Source organism: Eleutherodactylus coqui, chromosome 7 (genome assembly GCF_035609145.1).
Source record: "Eleutherodactylus coqui strain aEleCoq1 chromosome 7, aEleCoq1.hap1, whole genome shotgun sequence".
NCBI classification, from domain to species: domain Eukaryota; kingdom Metazoa; phylum Chordata; class Amphibia; order Anura; family Eleutherodactylidae; genus Eleutherodactylus; species Eleutherodactylus coqui.
The window spans coordinates 213,699,878-213,727,215 of NC_089843.1; the positions used below are offsets into that span (position 1 = coordinate 213,699,878).

Consider the following 27,338-nt stretch of genomic DNA (forward strand, 5'->3'; position numbering starts at 1 on the left):
AAGACAGCTGACTGCACTCATGGGGTTAAAGATTTTTATTATTATAACAGAGCGACGCGTTTCGGCGGACATATACCGCCTTTTTCAAGCTCAATACACTATTAACCCATTCCAATCCACTGTCTGACCTGTGAAGACATTATGATTTAAGGCTGTACAGCTCCGATGTTGGTAGATGTCCGTCGGGGTTCTCTTACTGTATATTGCCAGCCTCTCTGCTGTCGGAGCTTATCCAATGTGTCACCTCATGCAGTACTGGCTTTAGCCAGCAGATGGCGCTGTTGTATAACGGCAGAAAAAGAGTAAGCCCCCTAGGAAAACCAGGATACAAATTGGATTGGAAAGGGTTAAACAAAAAGACATTTATATACAAACAGTTACTCACAACAGCCGGCTTTAATTACCGGGATCAATTAGCTGTGCAGGGGGCAGAACTGCTCCTCCCGAAAGGGCGTGATCGCAGCACTACAGGCTGCGAGTGACATCTATACATTTAAGTGGAACATGGAACGCATAGCGTGTCATGTTTTTTTTACATCTAACTTTATTAGTCACCGGTTGACATCGCGTAACCCGGCTTAACCCACTCACTGACACGCCGCACTAAGCCCGCTTGGCGTTATAATAATGTTTCTCTATTTGATTAGAAACTATAAAAAACTACTGCATCAGACAATATCTACAAATACAATTGTAAAATATTAATAAAATTACAACAAAATCACATAGTTATTCTCCCCTATAATAAAAAGTAGTAACCATACTGGAATTTAAATAATTGAGAATTTTCACATATAAAATCTCATATGAAAAAAATCCGTACATAATAAAAAAAGAACTATTCCTAAACAAAAATATAAAATGATGTTCATTATACATCTATAATTGTGTATAATTGTGTATCACAATTAGAGATGTATAATGAACATCATTTTATATTTTTGTTTAGCTAGGAGCAGATTTTTCCGGCGATTTTTTTTTTCGGCCCCGGTCACGCGATTTGCGGATGCGCATCCGTCATGCGATCCACAAATCACGGCAAAAAACGGTCATCTGACCGAGGCCTAAGTGTGAAAAGTGCCTTATTATTATCAATACAGGGCCATTCATTTCCTGCCAGGAAGTATCAAATAACTGTTAACTAGAGATGAGCGAGCATACTCGTCCGAGCTTGATACTTGTTCGAGTATTAGGGTGTTCGGGATGCTCGTTACTAGAGGCGAGCACCACGCGATGTTCGGGTTACTTTCATTTTCTTCCCTGAGAAATTTGCGCGCTTTTCTGGCCAATAGAAAGACAGGGAAGGCATTACAACTTCCCCCTGCAACGTTCAAGCCCTATACCACCCCCCTGTAGTGAGTGGCTGGCGAGATCAGGTGTCACCCGAGTATATAAATCGGCCCCGCCCGCGGCTCGCCACAGATGCATTCTGACGTAGTTCAGGGAAAGTGCTGTGGGTGCCGGAGCTGCTATAGGGAGAGTGTTAGGAGTATTTTAGGTTTCAAGAACCCCAACGGTCCTTCTTAGGCCATAGCAATCGCAGATCGCACCTACGTGCGATCTGCGATTTCTGTTCTCTTCTGTATATGCGCTCAATGGGGCCGGCGGCAGCAGCGCCGACCCCATTGAGAACATATAGAAGACAAATCATTCTTCTCTGCCACAGCTGTAACAGCTGTGGCAGAGAAGAACGATGTTAGCCCATTGAATTCAATGGAGCCAGCAATACAGCAGGTTCCACTGAAAGCAATGGGCTGCCGGCGTGCGCGGGGATGAATTGTCGGGAAGGGCTTAAATATATAAGCCCTTCCCTGCAATTCATCCAGAAAAGTGTTAAAATAAAAATATATACCGTATATACCGGCGTATAAGGCGACGGGGCGTATAAGACGACCCCCCAACTGTCACCTTATACGCCGGCAATACAGTGGAGCAAAGAATAAAAATCATTACTCACTTCTTCTGACGTTCTGCGGCGCTCCTGCAGGCTGTTGCTCCCTCCTGGTGTTCTGCGGCGCTCCTGCAGGCTGTCGCTCCCTCCTGGTTCCCGGCAGAGCATTGCTTTCTCTACGAAGGGCTTTAAATCCCCGCCTCCAGAAACACACGTGCCTTCAGCCAATCACAGCCAATGACAATGATGTCATTGAATGGCTGTGATTGGCTGTGTTTCTGGAGGCGGAGATTTCAAGCCCTGCGTCCAGAAAGCAATGCTCTGCCGTGGAACCAGGAGGGAGCGACATTCTGCAGCAGCGCCGCAGAACGCCAGGAGAAGTGAGTAATGATTTTATATTCTTTGCTCCGCTGTATTCCCGGCTTATAAGGTGACAGTTGGGGGGTCGTCTTATACGCCCCGTCGCCTTATACGCCGGTATATATTTTTATTGTAACACATTTCTGGATGAATTGCAGGGAAGGGCTTATATATTTAAGCCCTTCTTGACAATTCATCCCGCGCTCTCCCGCAGCGCATTGCTTTCAATGGAGCCGGCTGTATTGCAGCCCAACATGTAGCCCCTCGCCTGCCCTATCCATTGCTGTGTCGTTCCCATCACTTGAATTGCCCAGATTTTCACAAACGAAAACCTTAGCGAGCATCGGCGATATACAAAAATGCTCGGGTCGCCCATTGACTTCAATGGGGTTCGTTACTCGAAACGAACCCACGAGCATTGCGAAAATTTCGTCCCGAGTAACGAGCACCCGAGCATTTTGGTGCTCGCTCATCTCTACTGTTAACTTTTAACTTTTCTTTTATGACCGATTTCTTGAGCCCGGTCTCTTATTCTCCGTGCTACAACACCCTGCCAGGTGATCGTTTTATTGAGTTACAGCCTGGAAATAGCTCTTTATACTTTATAATCAGCACAGTTTAAACATTAACCAAATCTACCCACCAAATTATAGTTTATGTATTAACTATTACAGCTCTTAAAGGTGGAAGATGAAACAACAGTTCTTGTAATAACGCCGACCTTCTGTACATATTTATGCAGTGAAACATTTCATCATTGATTCCCCTAAATCCAGCTCGATAAACAAGTTGTACTGCCTTCATCTTGTCCGCAGTCTCCTCATTCATAGGCATGTAGCTGTTTCCTAGCAGATTACATGGCTGCATCTGGATTAAGGAAATCCATACTCCAATATCCCCACCAAAGAGCATTTGCATTCATTTAAAGGGGTTGTCTCGTGAAATCAAGTGGGGTTCAGCACTTCTGTATGGCCATATTAATGCACTTTGTAATATACATCGTGCATTAAATATGAGCCATACAGAAGTTATTCACTTACCTGCTCCGTTGCTGGCGTCCCCGTCGCCATGGATCTGTCTAAATTCGCTGTCTTCTGGCGTTTTTAGACGCGCTTGCGCAGTCCGGTCTTCTCCCTGGTGAATGGGGCCGCTCGTGCCGGAGAGCTGGTCCTCGTAGCTCCGCCCCGTCACGTGTGCCGATTCCAGCCAATCAGGAGGCTGGAATCGGCAATGGACCGCACAGAGCCCACGGTGCACCATGGGAGAAGACCCGCGGTGCATCGTGGGTGAAGATCCCGGCGGCCATCTTGGTAAAGGAAGCAATAAACTTTTTTTTTTTTAACCCATCCCTTGGGTTTGTCTCGCGCCGAACGGGGGGCCTATTGAATTAAAAAAAAACCCGTTTCGGCGTGAGACAACCCCTTTAAGATCTGTAGCATTGAATTTGATGAACTAATATGTGTGGCAAAGTGCATAATAATGATTAGAGATGATCGAGCATTGCCCTTAGCGAGTACCTGCCCGCTCGGCAGAGAAGGTTCCGGTGCCGGCGCGAGGGAGCGGTGAGTAGCGGCAGTCAGCAGGGGGGAGCGGGGGGGGGGAGAGAGGGAGAGAGAGATCTCCCCTCCCTGCTCTCCCCCGCAGCTCTGTGCGCACTGCCGGCACCCGAACCTTGTCTCTCGAGTGGGCAGGTACTTGCTAAGGACAATGCTCGCTCGAGCAATTGCACTTAGCGAGTATGCTCGCTCATCACTAATAATGATATGCAATACACATGGCGCATTGCAGGAGTGATTTACGATGCACATAGGTGCTACTCTTTGCAGACAACCACCCAAAATCTCAGTAAAAATGTTCTTCTTTTAAAAATAACACAACCAACTTCAAAATCAACACAACCAGATCGGAGACCTTAAATATTACCCTGCCCCCTATCGTACTATCCTCTATGCAGGTCAACTATCCGTTTGCCTGGCCAGCAGAGAGTATTCAATATTTAGGGATTAGGGATTCATATCCAGAGGAACTTGTCCAACTAATTTGATCTGAATGTTAAACCTTTGTCAACCCAAGTCTCCAAAGATTTGGGCTCTTGGCATGGTGGTGACTCATGGTTTGGCCGTGTTGTTATAATAAAAATGAATAATCTTCCACACTTTCTTTATCTTTCCCAGAACAGCCAAATGGCCGTTCCCCCTTCCTTCTTTTCACCCCTGTGGGGACTCTTTCGTAACTTTGTTTGGTTTCGCACATGACCTTGGCTTAATGGGGACACCCTAACAGGCACTAGGCTAGAGAAGGTCTTGCCTCTCAGATTATACTTCTCGGCATCTGTCTATTCTAGAATATGAGATTTCTTCCACAGACCCTCTGACAAACTATAAGACCAGATTGACCAAGCAATTTGCCCCAAAGCCCTCGCAAGTCTTCCGTGGATACAGTGTATGGTCCATATCTCCTTATATAATATGCTGTTTAGCATATTCAACACTATCCGAGCTCTGAAATGAATTAACAAGTCCCAATCCCTAATAGACCTAAATCGCCCTCTACTACCTGTCTCTGATAACCCTAGGTTCCCTCCTGGGTTTCCTGCCAATCATTTCTAGAGTAGAAATAAACATAATGCTATCTATTTCTTCCATCCATTGGAGGGTCACAACTTAGTCCCGCCGAGTTCTCTCCTTCCATCTGGGGGAGGGGTTATACCTAGAGCCTCCTATGATTATATACGGCTCACACTTTTTTTTACTCCTAAAACATAGCTCTAATCTGAATCTAAGCAGAGAACTCTCACAATTTGAAAAACTGTGTGTCTCATCATCTCCCACTGCCCATTCCAATTCACAGCTATACAACTCCAACTCTTCCACTTGCACCCTTACCCAGAGGCGTAACTTGAAGCTTCTGGGCCCCGATGCAAAACTTGGAACAGAGCCCCCAACTATAATGCTTTACTCATAGTACTGGGTTCCCTATATGGAGAGGAGAGGCCTTATGGGCCCCCCAAGGCTCCTGGGCCCAGGTGCAACCGTACCCCCTGCATCCTCTATGATTACGCCCCTGCCCTTACCACCTTTTGTGTCGCCTAGGAAAAGGAGTTAGGGGAAACATTTGAGGTTTCCCAGGAGTCCAACTGCTTTAACTGCAGGTCAGCCGCGGAAAGCCTGGCTCCAAGCTCGCACCATTTGATGCTGGTTTTGAAGTGGGCTTTATCATGAATTTCTAGTCGGAATTTACCCCCTCATGGAGAAGAGCTGAATTCCATAGAGAAAACAGCCATAAAATTGACATGCTGTGGAATTGAGTTGGGCATCGCCTGTCAATTTCCGCACGGGTTTTGTGCGGTTTATTTCCGCAGCTTGTAGACAAGATTTTCAAAATCTCATGCACTTCGCTGCTAATGTAAATGGAAGGTCCACACGGATATTCCGCTGCAAATCCGTCCCGTGTCACCCACTTTTTAGTCAGAAGAATATGAAGCATATGTAGGCATGATAATTCAACATACCATGGTGTAACACGGCTGGACCCCTATCTATCCTACTTCTATAACATATCCAGTGACTTTGTAATACTCATTTTTAGTTAAAAAGACCATTTAAGCCTTAATAAAAAGAGCCTCTGCTTCCTAATTTCCGTACTACGGGCAGCTTATTCCATAATGACACAGATATTCTATCAGCATTGGTATTTATGACATAAGCTTCTAAGCTAAATCTTGTGGGTATGATCAAATTGCTAAGAGACTTGCACATTTTTCTGTACTGAGATAGAAATGTAAAAAGCATAAGAAGAAGCGCCGTGTTAGTACCGATGGCCCCTGCATTACTTAACCAGAGCAGGATCGGTTTTAAAAATGTTTCCATTGAGAATTTAAAGGGATTTTGTCATTAAAACAAGCTCACCAGCTGGGCCTGCCTATGATTAAAAAAAGGGTATATTCACCTTTCCTTAAGTCCCGGGATGCAGCTGGCGCTGATGTCAGCAGTGGCATCAGCAGTGGCTTCCAGGTCTACAGTGGGGATGCGGGGGGGTATGTGACCACTGTGGCCAATCAGAGGCTGTAACATCATTGTCGGTGCTCCTGGCATTACAATTCGATTGCTGGCCACCATGAAGGCAAGCATTTTGGGAAATGAAGCTGTGGCCTCTGATTGGCCCAACTTTAACTTCAAGCATGTTCCATTATTAGGCCTTAGTCAGATGGGCGTTTTTTCGCGCGATTTGCGGATCGCATGACGGATGCGCATCCGCAAATCGCATGATCGGGGCCCAAAAATCGCCCGAAAATCTGCTCCTAGCCGCGTTTCATTAGAAACAGGCCGGAGCTGTCCAGCGCATTGCATTCAATGGAGCCGGCAATACAGCCGCTCCATTGAAAGCAATGCGCTGTGGGCGAGCGCAGGATGAATTGTCGGGAAGGGCTTAAATATATAAGCCCTTCCCTGCAATTCATCCAGAAATGTGTTAAAATAAAAAAATATATATACTCACCTTGTCCCGGCAGACGGAGATCAGCGCAGCCGGCCTGCAGTGGGTGTGAAGGGGGTGTGAGTCAGACCTGCCCCCTGATTGGCTCAGCGCTGAGCCAATCAGAGGCAGATCTCACTCACACCCATTCATAAATTCATGAATGGGTGAGTGAGTGCTGCCTCTGATTGGCTCAGCGCAGCTCTCAGCTGAATGACAGCAGTTCAGCACCACAGTGCAGGGGACAGCAGGAGAAGACACGGCTGTGCCCCGGCAGCTGAAGGGAGGTGAGTATCTATTTTTTTTGTTTTTTAAAATCACTTTTAATTCATTTCCAGGGAATGGCTTATATGTAAAGCCCTTCCCTGAAAAAGAATTCAGGTGTGCCAGCGGACCATTGTCTTCAATGGAGTTGCTGGCAGCAGCAGCGGCTCCATTGAAGAGAATGCCTGCATTTTTATTCTTTTTTACACTAAAATCTTTCTTTTTCAGGTAAGGGCTTATATTTTTAAGCCCTTCCCGAAAATTCATCCCGCGCTCGCCGGCAGCCCATTGCTTTCAATGGAGCCGGCTGTATTGCCGGCTCCATTGAATTCAATGGGCTAACATCGTTCTTCTTTATGCTGACAGTGCGGGGGGGGGGGGGGGCACTCTTGCTGCGCGAAAAAACGCCCGTCTGACTAAGGCCTTAGAGTGTACATTATTGTTACATAATCTATAGCAAAGCCTGAATATGGAGATTGTGATGTGAAGCTTGGACTTCATCACTACAGCCCAGGAGCATACTAGGAGAGAATATACAGTCTAGTGCCAGTAAAGGCACTGTACTAAATACAATTTTTGAGTGCAACATTTGTGACAATGATGAATAGATTGCTCAGGAAGATCTCTTGATGTCTCTCTCTGTATATAAATATATCTTCTGACATAATGATTCATTATCATCACAAAGTGTTCAGATACAAAGTCAACTACAGTTGTAAACTTATGTGTCTCACTTGTATTTTTTATATAAGCTAAATTACTGACGTAATATTAACCCTTTTCAATCCACTGTCTGACGTCTTCCAACATTTTGATTGAAGCCTGTACAGCTCCGATGTTAGAAAACGTCCGGCAGGGTATTCTTACTGTATATTACTGGCTGCTCTGTTGTCGGGGACCTTTCCAGCATGTTACATACTGCAGTACTGGCTCTAGCCAGCAGATGGCGCCATTGTAAAATGGCAGAAAGAGAAAGCCCCCATGGAAACCCTGAATTCAAAATTGGATTACAAAGGGTTAATGTCATCAATTTTCACTGATGAAACCACTCAATTATTGAGCAAACAGTCTGTCACAAGGACCAGCAACATTATACAGTATGTTGTGCACCAGGTGCTCGAGTCTGACATATTGCAAGTTGGGTAGACAGATTTAGAGGTGAGACTTCCTTAAAAACGGTTTCAGGGATCTAGGATGTAAGCTGAGGGCAAAGACTTCCAAGGTAGTATTTTCTGAAATACTACCTGTGCCACGTGCCTCACCAGGGTGATAGATCAGAAAGTTAAACAAACATAGTAGGCCAGTATTTTAGGTTGAAAAAAGACGGATGTCCATCCGGTTCAGCCTATTAGCCCCCAATGTTGACCCAGAGGAAGGCAAAAACTTCCAATGAGGTAGAAGCCAATTTTCCTCATTTTAGAAAAAAAAAAATTCCTTTCTGATTCCAAATCTGGCAATCAGAATATTCCCCAGATCACCGACCCTTCTGAAGTAATCAGTGATGTGACATGTAATATTGTATCGCTCAAGAAAGGCGTTTAGGCTCCTCTTAGCCCTTTCCAATCCAATTTGTATCCTGGTTTTCCTAGGGGGCTTACTCTTTTTCTGCCGTTATATAACAACGCTATCTGCTGGCTAAAGCCAGTACTGCATGAGGTGACACGTTGGATAGGCTCTGACAGCAGAGAGGCTGGCAATATACAGTAAGAGAACCCCGACGGACGTCTTCCAACATCAGAGCTGTACAGCCTTAAATCATAATGTCTTTAGACGTCAGACAGTGGATTGGAAAGGGTTGAACTCCTTTAGTGAGTTTGCAATCACTGCATCCTCAGGCAGAGCGTTCCATAGCCTCACTGCTCTTACTGCTGAAATTTATGACATTTAGGGATATAGGTAATGATTATATGGAGATGCTGTGTTGTAAAAATTTTTTATTGGTCTTGAACCTTTGCTTATTCATTCGTACGCATAAACACTGTGTAAACCTCCCAATGCATTGCAAGCCACGATAGCATTCTAGCAAATATATAACATAGGTAGTAGAGCAATTGATGAAAGTCTTGATTTGGAATGTTGGTGCGATTACTTTTGTATGTGACTGCCTTATTTTTTTATGTTCACAAAGCATTAACATTTGTTTTTATTGCGTTTATAACAGCCTACTACATTAGGAAGAGGCAAAACTTGGTGATGGGATAACTTCACATTTTTAAGTTTGCTTGGGGCTAAGATGTTTTTGAGTGTCTGAGGCCTTCCAAATGTAATTTTTGGTTTAGGCAGAATATAATTCTGCAAATATGTATCTTGGAGGTGCTATACCCCAGTGTCAGGGGCATAACTATAGAGGATGCAGGGGATGCGGTTACACCCGGGCCCAGGAGCCTTGGGGGGCCCATAAGGCCTCTCTTCTCCATATAGGGAGCCCAGTACTATGAATAAAGCATTATAGTTGGGGGCCCTGTTACAGGTTTTGCATTGGGGCCCAGGAGCTTCAAGTTATACCTCTGCCCAGTGTTTTTCAAGTTTTGCTTTAGTGACAGAGTGAGATGGGTTGTATGTAATGATAAAGTTATAACTTAACTTACATAAGTTGTTGTTTGATCTTTTTTTTTTTTGATGGAATTGTATTTTTTGCTTTTTTTGTAAGCTTTGTTTATCGGGCAGTGTGGATATCCTTTTTGTTTGTCTGGTTTTAATTATGGAAATTTTGATTTGGAAGTCTTGTCTTTTGTACAGTTACAGCTCAGATGATGGAATTCGCCAAACGACATGTTATTTTCCCACTTTTTGAAATGAGCACTTTTATAGTGTATCAGACTGCTGCTATCAGCCTTTTAAAAAAGTGTTTTGGTTATAATTAGAGATGAGCGAGCACCAACATGCTCGAGTGCTCGTTACTCGAGTCGAACTTTCCGCGATGCTCGAGAGTTCGTTTCGAGTAACGAACCCCATTGAAGTCAATGGGCGACTCGAGCATTTTTGTATATGACTGGTGCTCCGCTAAGGTTTTCATTTGTGAAAATCTTAGCAAATCACCAAAGTCATGTAAAAAACACAGAAATGGATAGGGTAGGCGAGGAGCAACATGCAGGGCTGCATTTCGGGCTCCGAGGTCTCACTATTAAGCCACAATAGTGGCAAGAGTGAGACCCCCCCCCCCCCCCGCACTGTCAGCATAAAGATCGTTCTCCTCTGCCACAGCTGTAACAGCTGTGGCAGAGAAGAACGATGTTACCCCATTGAATTCAATGGAGCCGGCAATACAGCCGGCTCCATTGAAAACAATGGGCTGCCAGCGAGCGCGGGATGAATTTTCGGGAAGGACTTAAAAATATAAGCCCTTACCTGAAAATCATCCTAAAATGTCTAAAAAAAAAAATTATGTCAGCATTAAGATCATTCTCCTCTGCCACAGCTGTAACAGCTGTGGCAGAGAAAAACGATGTTAGCCCATTGAATTCAATGGAGCCGGCAATACAGCCAGCTCCATTGAAAGCAATGGGCTGCCGGCGATCGTGGGATGAATTGTCGGGAAGGGCTTAAATATATAAGCCCTTCCCTGCAATTCATCCAGAAATGTGTTAAAATAAAAAAAATATATATACTCACCTGGTCCCGGCAGACGGAGTTCAGCGCGGCCGGCGGCAGTCCTCCTGAACTGCTCTGGACAGCTGTGAGTAGTATTCAGCAGCCGGGGATTTAAAATCCCCGCCTGCTGAATGAGCTGCCTCTGATTGGTCACAGCCTCACCAATCAAAGGCAGCTCTCACTCACACCCATTCATGAATTCATGAATGGGTGAGTGAGTGCTGCCTCTGATTGACTCAGCGCAGGGACCAATCAGAGGCAGCACTCACCCATTCATGAATTCATGAATGGGTGTGAGTGAGAGCTGCCTCTGATTTGTGAGGCTGTGACCAATCAGAGGCAGCTCATTCAGCGGGCGGGGATTTTAAATCCCTGGCTGGTGATAGATCAGCAGTTCAGCACCACAGTGCAGGGGACAGCAGGAGAAGACGCGACTGTGCCCCGGCAGCTGAAGGGAGGTGAGTATCTATTTTTTTTGTTTTTTTAAATCACTTTTAATTCATTTCCAGGGAATGACTTATATGTAAAGCCCTTCCCTGAAAAAGAATTCAGGTGTGCCAGCAGACCATTGTCTTCAATGGAGTCGCCAGCAGCAGCAGCGGCTCCATTGAAGAGAATGCCTGAATTTTTATTCTTTTTTACACTAAAATCTTTCTTTTTCAGGGAAGGGCTTATATGTAAAGTCCTTCCCTGAAAAGGGGATGCAGGGAGCCAGCAGGCCATTGTTTTCAATGGAGCCGCCAGCAGCAGCCGCGGCTCCATTGAAAACAATGCGTGCATTCCCAATGGTGCACGCATGTCCTATCTTTGCAGGCACGCACCTGCAATGTACGGACATGTGCACACACCATAGGGAATGCAGTGTTGTAAATACAAGCGTATGCACGCACCAAAACACGCTCGTCTGAACGCACCCTTAAGGATGATTTTTAGGTAAGGGCTTATTTTTTTAAGCCCTTCTCGAAAATTCATCCCGCGCTCGCCGGCAGCCTATTGCTTTCAATGGAGCCGGCTGTATTGCCGGCTCCATTGAATTCAATGGGCTAACATCGTTTTTCTCTGCCACAGCTGTTACAGCTGTGGCAGAGGAGAACGATCTTTATGCTGACATAAATTTTTTTTTTTTTTTTTACACATCTTAGGATGATTTTCAGGTAAGGGCTTATATTTTTAAGCCCTTCCCAAAAATTCATCCCGCGCTCGCCGGCATCCCATTGCTTTCAATGGAGCCGGCTGTATTGCCGGCTCCATTGAATTCAATGGTCAGTGCTCGTTTAATCGAGACGAGTATCGCGTGGTGCTCGTCTCAAGTAATGAGCATCTCGAGTACCCTAATACTCGAACGAGCATCAAGCTCGGACGAGTATGCTTGCTCATCTCTAATTATAATCTTTTTTTCCTTCTTGGCTCAGAGTCAGATTCAAATATTCGATGGAAAAATCAGAGCCATGGCTGGAGAATATGAGATTCCAGTCATTGTCGGAGTATAAGACGACCCCCAACTTTTTCATTTAAAATGTAGAAAAATAAAAAATCAATACTCACCTCCCACGGCGTTCTGCGATGATCAGCGGCGCTGCTGCAGGCTGTCGCTCCCTCCACTGGCGCTGAGTTAGCTAATCAGAGCATTAGCTTTCTGGAGGCGGGGCATTCAAGCCCCACATCCAGAAAGCAATGCTCTGTCAGCGTGGAGAAGGGAGCAACAGCCTGCAGCAGCACCGCAGACCATCGGGAGGACGACACGCCGCGGGAGGTGAGTATAGCCTTCCCCCCTTCCCCCCAGCTTTCATACGGTTGCCACATACGGCGGGGATAAGCCCACAGCTGTTTTTGAGCTCCCCCCACCGTATGCGGCGACCGCTGATTCTCCAGTCCGATATATAAGACAACCCCCGACTTTTGTGAAGATTTTCCGGGATTAAAAAGTTTTATACGCCTGAAAATATGGTACAAACTAAAGAACCTGCACATAGCACTAATATAAAATATATAGATACTTTTATTCAAAACGTATTCATGAGAAGCATTAACCCCTTAGTGATGGCCCAATAGTGTTTTTACGTCCTGCCGTTGCAGGATGTGTATGGAGGGAGATAGCGTCGCTATCTCCCTCCATACAGTGCGGGCGTCAGCTGTTTATTACTGACAGCGGCATTTAAATCCCCCAACGATGTTCGTGGGTCCCGTACGCCCCCCCACGGTGAGATCAGGGGAGCTGTGCAGGTGTCATGGCAGCCGGGGGCCTTCTAAAAGGCCCCAGGGCTGTCTTGGGAGACTGCCTATCAAGCCATCCCCGTGCCTGTCAAAAAGCAGTATGACGTAATGCTATAGCATTACGTCATACTGCTGGAGCGATCAAAGCATCGCTGGTTGTGGTCCTCTAGGAGGACTAAAAGAAAGTATAAAAATAAGATCAATAAAGTTTTACTAATTATTAAAAATAAAAAAAGTAATAAAAGTTCAAAAAACTCCCCTTTTGCCATATTTGCAATAAAAAAATCAAAATATTAAACCAAAAATACATGTTTGGTATCGCTGCGTCCGTAAAAATCCGATTTATCAAATGAATGCATTATTTTACCTGCACGGTGAACGTGGTATGAAAAAAAATATGAAGAACGCCAGAAATGCACTTTTTTGGTCACCCTATCTCCAAGAAAAAATGTAATAAAAAGCAATCAAAAAGCTGGTTGTTTTCAAAAATGATACCAATGGAACCAACAGGACGTCCCGCACAAAATGAGCCCTCACTCAACTATGTCAACGGAAAAATAAAAAAGTTATTGTTGGCAGAAAATGGACACAAAAAATAATTTTAAAAAATTATGTATCTTAAAAAAGAAATACAAGTACTACAGCAAAAACAAAACTATACAAGTTTGGTATCATAGGAATTGTACTGACACATAGAATAAAGTTATCAGGTCATTTTTGTTGCAGTTTGTGCGTCGTAGAAACAGGACGCAACGAAACATGGCGGAATGTCGTTTTTTTTTCCATTTCTCTCCACTTAGAATTTTTTAAAAGATTTTCAGTACATTATATGGTATAATAAATAGTACCACTGAAAAATACAACTCGTCCCGCAAAAAACAAGCCCTCATACAGCGACGTCGATGGATAAATAAAGTAGCTACGATTTTTTGAAAAGGAGGAGGAAAGAACGACAATGGAAAAAAGCCAAAAAGCTCCGTCAGTAAGAGGTTAAAACAACACTGACGGATAATCACAGGATATATTCATGGTTATTAGAGATGAGCGAGCGTACTCGGAAAAGCACTACTCGCTCGAGTAATTTGCTTTATCCGAGTATCGCTGTGCTCGTCCCTGAAGATTCGGGTGCCGCTGCAGCTGACAGGTGAGTCGCAGCGGGGAGCAGGGGAGAGTGGGCGGGAGAGAGGGAGAGAAAGATCTCCCCTCCGTTCCTCCCCGCTCTCCCCTGCAGCTCCCCGCTCCGTGCCGGCACCCGAATCTTCAGGGACGAGCACAGCGATACTCGGATAAAGCAAATTACTCGAGCGAGTAGTGCTTTTCCGAGTACGCTCGCTCATCTCTAATGGTTATATAAAAAAATATTGACTATGGCTATCACAACTCATTAGTAAGCCAGCAATTAGGTATATAAGGAAACAAAAGTGTGTAGTTTCAACTTCTATTGCACAATTACCCAAACAGCTATCAACAAATAGAGATTGGAGTTCAAGACATACCCATAAAATCTGGTGTTTGTCACCCCAAGGCACATTTCATATGACTCCCTCAGGGCTGCATTGTCCTTTAACATTCTGCTTATTGATATAATACAATACAGTCTAAAATACTAGTCCATTTGACAACATTTCAGCCCTTATTGACTGAGGCCAATGTAGGTCCATATTAAGCCCCATTTACACGCAAAGATGATCGCTCAAAATTCGTTCAAAAGATAGCTTGAACTACAGCTTTGAGCAATCATTTTGCATAAACTGAAGCCTATTAGCTTCATTTGCGTGCAAATGAGGCTCCCTTTGCTGTATGCAGGTAACAGCAGTGTAGTAGACATGATGATTAGTTAGCATAAAATGTCTATTGATCTGTATAAACTAGATGTATTACACAGCTGTCATGATTTAACTCTGTAGAGGCTAATGGCCACACAAACTCATTATGGTAATTGCTGGACAATGGCATGGTGAAAGATGTGTGCTATAACGTTAGCCTAATGTAAAGCTCCTCTGCAGCCTCTTAAGGGTTAAAGTCACAATGCTATACTGTAAGACTGAAGAACTGTATCCACTTTGGGTGGTTTCCCAGCCCTCCCCCACCCTCAACTTCTGAGACAAAGAAGCTGCTTTTGCCTGACCACTTGTTGAGGAGACAAAGACTGGCTCATACACTGGACTTCAGAGGGGTGTGGGGAGGGGCGGGGGATTCTATATGGCCCAACGAATGAAAATACAATATGTTATTGATGTAATGTGTTATACGCCCATAAAGGGCAGGTATTATGTGTTTCAATAAACCTGAGGCTCTGAGCATTGTACGCCCAGATCCAGTTTTAGACTTGAGACCTATAGCTTGTGTCTGACTGGTTATTGCAAGGCATGCGCATGCCATACTACATAATTAGGAAGCTACAGAATACCCCAGAACCTGCTGGAGAAAATAGCACCCAGTACAGCAGGAGGTCTGTTATCTGCTTACAGCTCCATTGTTCTCCAGGTGGACTGCAGCTGAAACAATGTTATCAGCACTCCCCGCAGAGAATCACAGCTGGCAGTCCCTGCTATCAGCTTGCCAGCCGAATTATGGTTTTTATGCTAAACTGAAAATCATCGTTCGGCAGAAAAGCAAACGATGATAGCATTTACATGCACTGATTATCGCTCAAAAGCCATCGTTTAAATGAATTTTGAGTGATAATCGTTGTGTGTAAATGGGCCTTTAGAAAATAAGTTTGCAAGATAAGATTGAGATGTCCTCACATATAGCATTGCAATTAGTAATTGGGTAAAGCAGCCACTGGTTATGAGCATGCTGCAAAAAGACTAATGCTTGTTGTAACTCCATGCGGTCTATATAGCTGTTACATGCCTGGAAGTTGGGCACTATAGAGCCTTGTGCCAGTCCAGCGTGCAGCTCAACTAGGACATCCTGGGCCCCTGGGCCAATGTTGTACCCGGGTTTACTTCCTATCCAGGGATAATGCTGCACCGCACATGACTCTGGATGATTACAATGTACAGCGGTAAGCATCCACTTGTGTATTGGGTTAGCACTGCACATCATTATTCAGATGATAGCTTATTAGAGATGAGCGAGCACCCAAATGCTCGGGTCCGTGCTATTTGAGTCAAGCTCTTCATAAAATTCGAGAGCTCTACTCCCCCATTGACTACAATGGGAGACTCGAGCATTTTTCTATGTGGGACGCTGGGTGCCGAGCTTTTCTCTCTCTTTCTCTTTCCCTCTCCCTCATTGCACCTTTGCATTTGCTACTACCTGCCCTGTCTGTAGTTTGCAACTTCCTGTGAGCAGTGCATGATGGGAGGACGAGAGTGGAAGTACTGCGCTGTATTGCTCATGTGCAGTTCAGAATGCCGGATAGTCCGGTCTGTCTGCTTCAGCAGGGTTTCTCTGGCTGTCTCAGTGAAAGGGAAGTTGGTGCTGGTAAGTTGTAGGACCGGTGAGCTGGGGGTGGAGCTACAGTGCAGGTGAACAAGCTCGATGCATGCTGGAAGTTGTAGGCAACAGTCCGTTGTCTGTAAATGCATGACTTCTACAGTAAACAGAGTGGCAGATCAGCGGCTGCACGAGACGAAGAAGAGCGTCCGGAGCGTACGGGGTGCTGCTACTTGGCTTTACTTCCTAGACTTCAGCATTTTCAGAATTTCCATTTTTTGCCCAGAAAACCCTTAACTGGCACAGTGTTTGGGGTTTGTATGGAGGGGGATTAAGAGCCGATCCCACTCCATACAATGCAGGTGCTGGCTGTTTCTTACAGCTGAAACCCGCTGTCTGTTAAGTGGCATTTAAATACCCTGATCCAAGTACAGGAATCCCAAAGGGCCTCCCCCATGATGCTATTGCAAGGTGCTGTCTACTCGCCATGGCAGCCTGGGACCTTCTAAAGGACCCCAGCGCCGTTAAGGTTGACTGCCTATGACGTGGCTTGGTAGAATACCTGTCAGGTCGCAGTATAATGTAATATTGTGGTATAACATTATACTGCAGGAACGAACAAACCATCACAAGTTCAAGTCCCCTATGGGGACTCAAAATAGTGTCAGATTGATTAAAAAAACTTTTATTAATTATTAAAAAAAATAAAAGGAAGTAAATCGCACGTATTGAAAGGCATGTACTTTCGCTTTTTCCTTTACGAATTGCGTATTCCGCGAATGGAGGAAAAATCAAAGCATGCTCTATTTTGCAGCGGACTCCATGCAGACGACCTCCATTGAAGTCAATGGAAGCCGTCCAACCCACAGTCCATACGCAATCAACATTGCGTATGGGCGCTGAAAATATAACTCTTGAATAAAAAACCACTACACATGAATGATGGCCGGGTTCATAGACGGACTCTGCTGCGGGATCCCGCATGCGAAATCCAGCTTGCCTGTGTGAAGCCGACCTTACATGGGGCGACTATTGGCTATATAATCACTTGCAAGAACAAATATAAACAATAGCTGTTCAGTATAACCATAGCCGCTTACAGCGTGACGAATGATAGGTCACTAGTTAAGTTTCAGCTTGCCAAAAAAATAGTCACTGGTTGATCAAACGTGTCTGGTGTAGTCACAGATGTTCATATTGGAATGACTTGCGAACAAATTTTCACGGAGATCCCCTCTATGAGCGAGATATCTTAGCAAACAACCAATGAACAGTCATTGCTCTATATAAAAGCTAATTATTTTTGAAACGCCATTAAAATCAATTGTGAAAAACTTTTTTTTTCTTTTTGATTTCAGTTTCTCTCCTTTAACCCCTTAATAATGCGGCACTTTTTTCTATTTTCATTTTATCCTCTCCCAAAAGGATTTTTAAAAAACTTTGATTACTTTTTTTAGTTAGTAAAATTTTATTGACCACAACTTGTGGGAGGCAATATCTATAAATAATTAGGATATCTATAAATATCCTAATTAACAGCACTTTCATGTTTCCATTCTTCTTCTGTATAATCCGGCAGTGTATAGATACGGCAGAGCTGAATTTCTCATTTAACTTGGGTTCATATAGTCTCTTTTTATAGAAGCGCCAAACAATCATTCACACTACTGTATAGCCATTATAAACTTAGGGCAGTTTACTTTCATGGATCTGGTATACTGCTGGCTTCGATAGTTATTTTTATTATTAAGGACCTTTTATATAGGCCAAATCCGTCTAGAAAATGTTTTTACGGAAGTTTATTCCCAATCATTACCATGTGTAAACATCTCAGCGATCAACCTAAAAATGAGCAATTTGATCATTAGGTCTCATATAGTGATGAGTGAACTTTTAAAAAGTTCAGTTTGACAAACTTTTGCAAAAAGTTTGGTTCGCTCTCAATTAGCTTGAAATGAACCTGACCGGAAGTTGACCAAAGCCCCTAAAACTGGATTATGACATTGTCTAAGGGCTCCTTCACACAGGCACTGCGATTTTCAGCCAGCCACGTGGCCAAAAATCGCATGTACGTGAGGCAGATATGACCAAGTCCCGGCTGCATCTCCTGTTTAAGTGCCTGTACATACAGCCCAGGCGTGGCGCGTATACACCACATGCCGGGATACTGTTGGGTGGCGAGAGAGTTTAACTCTGCTTAACTCCCTCTCCTTCCCTCCTCCCGTCCCCCTCCGCCCATTGCCGGCTCGCGGCAATGGGAGGGGGCGGGACGGAGCTGGAGTTAGTGCGCTAATCTCCCACCCCATCCCGCCCACTCCCCATATTCCGGTCGGTGCCTGCAAGGGGCGGAGAGAGGGAGGGAGTTTAGCAAAGTCATTGCTGAACTTCCTCCCACCTCCCTTTTCCAGCAGCTCCCATAGAAGTCTATGGGACCAGCCACCGTATTCTGGATGGAAGATAGGTCCCAAACTGTGCCTTAGGGCCCTACACATTAGAGAAATGTCGTCCAAACCCACCAATTTCGGTAGGACCAGTTGACTATTAGGTTTTTTGGGGCCTCTCGATTCTTCGCTGACAAATGAAAAGAAGGATCAGGGACACTGAATTTCAATGTCCAATCCTTTTGTTCTCCCTGGTCAACAACGCCTTCTCCACTCTCCTCTGCTCATTGAAAACACATAAACACATACTTTTGTTTTTCCTGTTTGTCAGCCATTTCTATGATCTGCTGAAGACTGGAGTTTTCCTCATACTGTCTATCACAGGGCATCCTTATTATAAGGGCTCTTTCACACAAGCGTATATCGGCCCGACTTTTTCACGGCCGGACGATATACTCTATGATCTGATGCATTGGATTCCAAAGCATCAGATCACATGGCTGTATTCCCGTGACATAAAAGCACCTGGCCGGTCCATATAGTGCCAAGCGCTTTTATGTCGGGCCCAAAAGATAGTCCTGGAACTGTCTTTCGGTCCGGAAAACATCGGCTGCTGCATGGGATCCTATGGGAGCCAATGACAGTGACCTGAGAAGGGAGGTGGGAGGGAGTTTAGCAGCATTACTGCTAAACTCCCCCTTTCTTCTCTCCTTCCCTCCGGCTGATTGCAATGGAAGGGGTAAGGGAGAGGGCGGAGCTAGGCGCCGCCCCACCCCGCCCCCTCCCATTGCAAACAGCCAGAGAGGAGGAGAGAGAGGAGGTGAGTCGGGGAGGGAAGGGGCAACGGCATGGTGGCCTTGGCGTATATGCGCCGGGACCCATTCCGTCTGAAAGGGTGCACAAATGTTAGATTTGTGCACCCATTCACGGGTTTTAACGCCTCAGATGGCAGCGTTAATCGTCCGGCCGTGAAAACGGCGGCCAGTATACGCTTGTGTGAAAGAGTCCTCATCCTGTGGTTTTCCCATTACCCACATGAAATGAACTCTGGAATGTATTATTGGTATTGTGGATTGCATATATCATACATCTGGCACACTGCATGAATAATTTTCCGCCGTGCAGCAGAGCGACATTTATGTATTTGTCAGTGTATACGTGATGATTATGTTCTTTCACTTCTGTTTAAAAAGAAAAATGGTATCAAGCTGGAAATCTCACAGCGGCTTCCAAAGCCTTAATAGTCTGTGATCAGTAACAGAAGCCGTGTGATGCCGTAGGAAGTCAGGGGCAAGTATGCATTACTATTAGAAATACTATAAGACACTGCAGGGCTTCAGATCGCCCCTGGGGGAAGGAGTGTAACATGGACTTTTATTCATGTCATCACCCACATTACTATTCATAGAGCATACTTATCTCTGATTGTCACATATGGAGTATCAAGATGAGCATCTGACTGCATGACTAGTCCAAAGTATTCATTTTATAGAACAAAAACTAAAAAATAAGTTAAAAAACTAAGTGACAAAGTGCAAGTGCTCCCCCATGTGGTCATATGTGAAAAGTGCTGTGACTTATTCCTTAGCAACTATAATACTAGTTCCATAACGGGCACTGCGGTTATATACCCGTGCTGCGCCCTGAGTCTGTGCCATATGCTTTTTTTTTTTTAATTGGCCATTACTGCTGAAATCCGATCTTACATTTGCGAACTCCGCTCAGTGACGCGTCTATAAGGTGTAGCTTCTTCTGAGACTTCTCTCGCTATATCTACCCCGTGGAGGGCTGAGGGACCTTGTGGGTGGCAAACATCAAGAAAAAGGAAGTTCCAACTTCTTTATGTACACCACCCTATTCAGAAAAAGATGTCTGGATGGTAGCACAGAACAAGCACTGCTATCTCTTGGGTCACCACTATTATCTCATAGATTGTAAGCTCTTGTGACCAGGGGACTCGCCCTATTGTTCAACTTGTTTATTAGTTGGTTTGTTCAAGCGGGAATCATTCAGGCTTTCCCATTCGCTGTATGAGTGACTGAGAGGGACGGAACGAGCGCTGGGTGACCCGAAAGGTAAATGAACGATCCAATGATGGTCTTTATGCTGCATGACATGAATGGCGAATGAAAAGCGAACTCTTCTTGCTTATCGTTCAGTCGTTGGCTGCGTTTAGACTGAAGGATTAGCGTTCATTGTGACCGTTAATCGTTCCGTCTAGAAGCACGCTTATACACGACACTTACCTCCCCACATACACGCAGGGTGGTAGTAAATCTGTTGAGCCACAACTTCCAAAAATGTGCAAAATCTGTCTCTGAAATGATGTCCTGCATGAGCCGTGGTACCAAACCAACCATAAATGGTACCACACCCAACTGAGTGTGTCCACTATAGCAGTGTGACAACTACGGGTGTCCCCACGTATGCAGGGTCCATCAATAGTCTAAACCTAGTCTAAACGTACCAAATTAGATAATGCTAGAGTGACCAGACTGCCTGAATCCAATAATCCATTTACATCTTCACCTTCAGGGGACAATACAGAGATCTCTCCCGTCATCTATTTATACCCAGGACTGTGACTGTAACAAGGGGGCGCCCTCTATGTCTAGAGGAACGATGGTTTGTACACCGACATAGAAGGGGGTTCTTTACTGTAAGAGCAGTGAAACTGTAGAACTTTCTGCCTGAAGACGTGGCGATTGCAAATTCGATAAGAGTTCAAGACACTGGCATACCACTAGGGGTCGCAATTGCGACTGGGCCCCTTAGTGAACGGGGTCCCATGGGTCCTCGCAATACACCATTGTACCTTCGCAGCCTGCATGCCAGCTGTGGATGGCACCCAGGGGGGAAGGGATTGTTACCCGGGAGACCGGCAGCCAGTTACTATGCACGGCCCTACCTCTCACTGAAAGACTGCAGTTGTGATTGGTCACAATTGCAGTCAGTCACTGCACTGCCAGCTGTGTGATTGGTGCTGACGGCGGTGCAGTGAAAGTGAAAATGACCTCCAGTCGTGTCATCCGCATTACTATGCCGACCACAGGTCCTGCATGCGGATTTCCTCGGGGCATGGCTACTGGGGTGAGTAGAGCCAGGACCAATGGCAGATTATAATAGGGGCGATTGGGGCAACTGCCCAGAGCCCGGTACTCCAAGGCAGCCCACGGCTGTCCCAATCGCCCCTATTGTAATCCGCTATCACTGCTGGGGCCGCAATGGGAGAGCCTATTACTACTGGGGCCATAATAGGGGTCACTGTTACTACTAGGGTCAATAAAGGGAATGCTATTACTATTGAGGCCACTGTGGGTGACACTGATACTACTGGGGCCACTGCGGGGGACAATATTACTACTAGGGCTACTGTGGGGGACACTATTACTACTAGGCCCGCCAATATAGGGGGTCGCTATTACTGCATGGGCCGGATTTGCTGTGAAATTTACAGTAGCTGTAGCAGCAAAGTGGGTGAGTTTTTGAAAATGTCATCCACACGCTGGGGAAAGAAATGTGCACAAAACCGGTGCGAATGACATGAGGTGCGGGACTAATTCCACAGCATTTTAATTTTAAATATAATGTATATCAATAGCCCATCCAGCGCTTCAGCGTTCCTCCCTGTTTTTTTTTCTTCCCCTTCCTGCCACATGACGTAAGGTTACGTCATGGCAGGGTGGTACTTAAGGCAACATGACGTAACCTTACACCATGTGGATCTCGCAGGATCTGTTTCTAATAGCCGGCCTCCTGCTGCAACAGCGGGGTGCATCGGAACAGCGACCCCTGCTGTTAACCCCTTTACATGCCGCGATCTATGTAGATTGCGGCATGTAAAGGGTGTACAGAGGGAGCGCACTCCCTCTGTGACATTGTCGGACCACCGCGATAACGCATTACAGGACAGCAATAAAAGCGATCAAAAAAGCCATATGCAACCCAAAATAGTATAAATAAAAACTATAGCTCGTGACGCAAAAAACAAGCCCTCACAGAGCTCCGCCCATGGAAAATTAAAAAATTATGTGACTTTGAATGCAACGATGCAAAATAATTAGAATTTTTTAAAAAAGGGGTAGAGATGAGCGAGCACCAAAATGCTCGGGTGCTCGTTACTCGGGACGAAATTTTCGCAATGCTCGAGGGTTCGTTTCGAGTAACGAACCCCATTGAAGTCAATGGGCGACCCGAGCCTTTTTGTATTTCGCCGATGCTCGCTAAGGTTTCCATGTGTGAAAATCTGGGCAATTCAAGAAAGTGATGGGAACGACACAGCAACGGATCGGGCAGGCGAGGGGCTACATGTTGGGCTGCATCTCAAGTTCACAGGTCCCACTATTAAGCCACAATAGCGGCAAGAGTGGCCCCCCCCTCCCAACAACTTTTACTTCTGAAAAGCCCTCATTAGCATGGCATACCTTAGCTAAGCACCACACTACCTCCAACAAAGCACAATCACTGCCTGCATGACACTCCACTGCCACTTCTCCTGGCTTACATGCTGCCCAACCCCCCTCCCCCCTGCACGACGCAGTGTCCACAGCGCACACCAAACTGTCCCTGCGCAGCCTTCAGCTGCCCTCATGCCACACCACCCTCATGTCTATTAATAAGTGCGTCTGCCATGAGGAGGAACTGCAGGCACACACTGCAGAGGGTTGGCACGGCTAGGCAGCGACCCTCTTTAAAAGTGGTGGGGCGATAGCCCACAATGCTGTACAGAAGCAATGAGAAATATAATCCTGTGCCACCGCCATCAGGAGCTGCACATGTGGGCATAGCAATGGGGAACCTATGTGCCACACACTATTCATTCTGTCAAGGTGTCTGCATTCCCAAGTCAGACTGGTAATATGTACCTTAACAGTAACCGCGTTGGTGGTAATGTGGTGGTGACTGCGGACCTAGTAGCGCGGTTGTATTTTGTTGGTTTTCGGAATGTGGCCAGGATTAAGTGGGCCGTGGCGGGGGATGTTTTTGAGGCACTACGTGTCCTCTCCACGTGTCCGTGGTTATATGCACCTTAACAGTAACCGCGTTGGTGGTAATGTGGTGGTGACTGCGGACCTAGTAGCGCGGTTGTATTTTGTTGGTTTTCGGAATATGGCCAGGATTAAGTGGGCCGTGGCGGGGGGATGGTGGGGGGGCTCTCTTGTTGTGTCGGTAAAGGTGAAATTCTTGGACTGCCACCAGACGAACCAATGCAAAGGCATTTGCCAAGAATGTTTTCATTGTTGGAGGAGGAGGGGGATGTTTTTGAGGCACTACGTGTCCTCTCCACGTGTCCGTGGTTATATGCACCTTAACAGTAACCGCGTTGGTGGGAAATGGCCTCGCCGCCATCATGTCTTTGGGAAGCCTCTGTTTCCACACCCCAGAGACATACCATTAGCAGCGGTATAGGCAGAGCCCATAATTCGTAACATTTCAGCCGTAGCATTAGGACAGGCCCCACTAACATATCACTAGCAGCATTATAGGGGGAGCACAGTATTAGTTCCATTTCAGTAATAGTAGCACTCAAGACAGGCCCCAGTAACAATTCCGAAGCAGCAGTATAGTGGGAGCGCAGTCTTCGTTCCATTTCAGTAATAGTAGCAGCCTACACAGGCCCCAGGAACAATTCCGAAGCAGCAGTATAGTGGGAGCGCAGTCTTAGTTCCATTTCAGTAGCTGCAGTATAGCCAAGGCCCAAGTTACATTTATGTAGCTAAAGTGTAGGCCAACCCCACACACCTTTCTGTACCATGAGTGCAGGCGAAGAACATAGAAATTGCTATGATTACACTGTAGGTGAGGGCCCAAAAAAATTGGTGTACCAACAGTACTAATGTACCTCAGTAAAAATTGGCCATGCCCAACCAAGATGGCAGGTGAAACCCATTAATCGCTTTGGTTAATGTGGCTTAAGTGGTAACTAGGCCAGGAGGCAGCCCAGTTTAACGAAAAATTGTTTCAAGTTAAAGTTCCAATGCTTTTAAGAGCATTGAAACGTATAAAAAATTTTTAGAAAAATTATATGAGTGAGCCTTGTGGCCCTAAGAAAAATTGCCCGTTCAGCGTGATTACGTGAGGTTTCAGGAGGAGGAGCAGGAGGAGGAGGAGGAATATTATACACAGATTGATGAAGCAGAAATGTCCCCGTTTTGGATGGTGAGAGAGAACGATGCTTCCATCCGCGGGTGCAGCCTACGTATTGCTTAGGTATCGCTGCTGTCCGCTGGTGGAGAAGAGAAGTCTGGGGAAATCCAGGCTTTGTTCATCTTGATGAGTGTTAGCCTGTCGGCACTGTCGGTTGACAGGCGGGTACGCTTATCTGTGATGATTCCCCCAGCCGCACTAAACACCCTCTCCGACAAGACGCTAGCCGCAGGACAAGCAAGCACCTCCAGGGCATACAGCGCTAGTTCAGGCCACGTGTCCAGCTTCGACACCCAGTAGTTGTAGGTGGCAGAGGCGTCACGGAGGACGGTCGTGCGTTCGGCTACGTACTCCCTCACCATCCTTTTACAGTGCTCCCGCCGACTCAGCCTTGACTGGGGAGCGGTGACAGTCTTGCTGGGGAGCCATAAAGCTGTCCAGGCCCTTAAAGACTGTTGCACTGCCTGGGCTGTACATGCTGCTCGATCTCCGCACCTCCCCTGCTACCTGGCCCTCGGAACTGCGCCTTCTGCCACTAGCGCTGTCGGATGGGAATTTTACCATCAGCTTGTCCGCCAGGGTCCTGTGGTATAGCAACACTCTCGAACCCCTTTCCTCTTCGGGAATGAGAGTGGGAAGGTTCTCCTTATAGCGTGGGTCGAGCAGTGTGTACACCCAGTAATCCGTAGTGGCCAGAATGCGTGTAACGCGAGGGTCACGAGAAAGGCATCCTAACATGAAGTCAGCCATGTGTGCCAGGGTACCTGTACGCAACACATGGCTGTCCGCACTAGGAAGATCACTTTCAGGATCCTCCTCCTCCTCCTCCTCAGGCCATACACGCTGAAATGATGACAGGCAAGCAGCATGGGTACCGTCAGCAGTGGGCCAAGCTGTCTCTTCCCCCTCCTCCTCATCCTCCTCATGCTCCTCCTCCTCCTGAACGCGCTGAGATATAGACAGGAGGGTGCTCTGACTATCCAGCGACATACTGTCTTCCCCCGGCTCTGTTTCCGAGCGCAAAGCGGCTGCCTTTATGGTTTGCAGGGAACTTCTCAAGAGGCATAGCAGAGGAATGGTGACGCTAATGATTGCAGCATCGCCGCTCACCACCTGGGTAGACTGCTCAAAGTTTCGAAGGACCTGGCAGATGTCTGCCAACCAGGCCCACTTTTCTGAAAATAATTGAGGAGGCTGACTCCCACTGCGCCGCCCATGTTGGAGTTGGTATTCCACTATAGCTCTACGCTGCTCCTAGAGCCTGGCCAACATGTGGAGAGTAGAGTTCCACCATGTGGGCACGTCGCACAGCAGTCGGTGCACTGGCAGATTAAACCGATGTTGCAGTGTCCGCAGGGTGGCAGCATCCGTGTGGGACTTGCGGAAATGTGCGCAGAGCCGGCGCACCTTTACGAGCAGGTCTGACAAGCGTGGGTAGCTTTTCAGAAAGCGCTGAACCACCAAATTAAAGACGTGGGCCAGGCATGGCACGTGCGTGAGGCTGCCGAGCTGCAGAGCCGCCACCAGGTTACGGCCGTTGTCACACATGACCATGCCCGGTTGGAGGCTCAGCGGCGCAAGCCAGCGGTCGGTCTGCTCTGTCAGACCCTGCAGCAGTTCGTGGGCCGTGTGCCTCTTATCTCCTAAGCTGAGTAGTTTCAGCATGGCCTGCTGACGCTTGCCCACCGCTGTGCTGCCACGCCGCGCGACACCGACTGCTGGCGACGTGCTGCTGCTGCTGCTGACACATCTTGATTGCGAGACAGAGTTTGCGGAGGAGGAGGAGGAGGAGGGTGGTTTAGTGGAGGAAGCATACACCGCCGCAGATACCAGCACCGAGCTGGGGCCCGCAATTCTGGGGGTGGGTAGGACGTGAGCGGTCCCAGGCTCTGACTCTGTCCCAGCCTCCACTAAATTCTCCCAATGTGCCGTCAGGGAGATGTAGTGGCCCTGGCCGCCTGTGCTTGTCCACGTGTCCGTTGTTAAGTGGACCTTGGCAGTAACCGCGTTGGTGAGGGCGCGTATAATGTTGCGGGAGACGTGGTCGTGCAGGGCTGGGACGGCACATCGGGAAAAGTAGTGGCGACTGGGAACTGAGTAGCGCGGGGCAGCCGCCGCCATCATACTTTTGAAGGACTCCGTTTCCACAACCCTATACGTATAATAAGAAAGACGTCAGGCAGCAGGTTTGGTGCGGTTGTATTTTATGCATTCATGAGAATACACAGATAGTAATGCCTCCTCAACACACAAGATGGCGACGTTTCGACTCTAAAGCATGAGTCTTTGTCAAGCTAGTTACACGTTAACACAACCTATGCTCTTATACGCCCCTTCACCAATCACATAATAATCATTAAAAAGATAAAGTGGAACAGGTGTGTTTCTTACCTCAGAGCTGGATTCCCATGGTGAACTTCACAGCCCATAGAATACATAGCTGGCGCACGCCATTGCAGTCATGTGTGTAACCCGGAAGTGCCTAACCTCAGATTGCTGGGAGAGCCCATGACAGGTCATCCTCCGTTGCCACAATAACCAGTAATCATTAATCATTCCCCCTGAGGATAGAGCAGAGCACAGCTGCGAGTTCTCGCGATAGCTGTGTCCCAGCTCCGTGCTTGCTATGA

General features: G+C 46.5%; 1 long non-coding RNA gene across 1 annotated transcript; it reads right to left on the bottom strand.

Annotated features, from left to right (window-relative positions):
* Window positions 1–20: 20 nt before the first annotated feature.
* LOC136573138 (uncharacterized) lies at window positions 21–27,338 on the bottom strand. Its single transcript, XR_010785859.1, has 2 exons — window positions 27,100–27,338; window positions 21–311 (listed from the first exon to the last, which is right to left on the bottom strand). It is a non-coding gene; the product is annotated as an uncharacterized lncRNA (long non-coding RNA).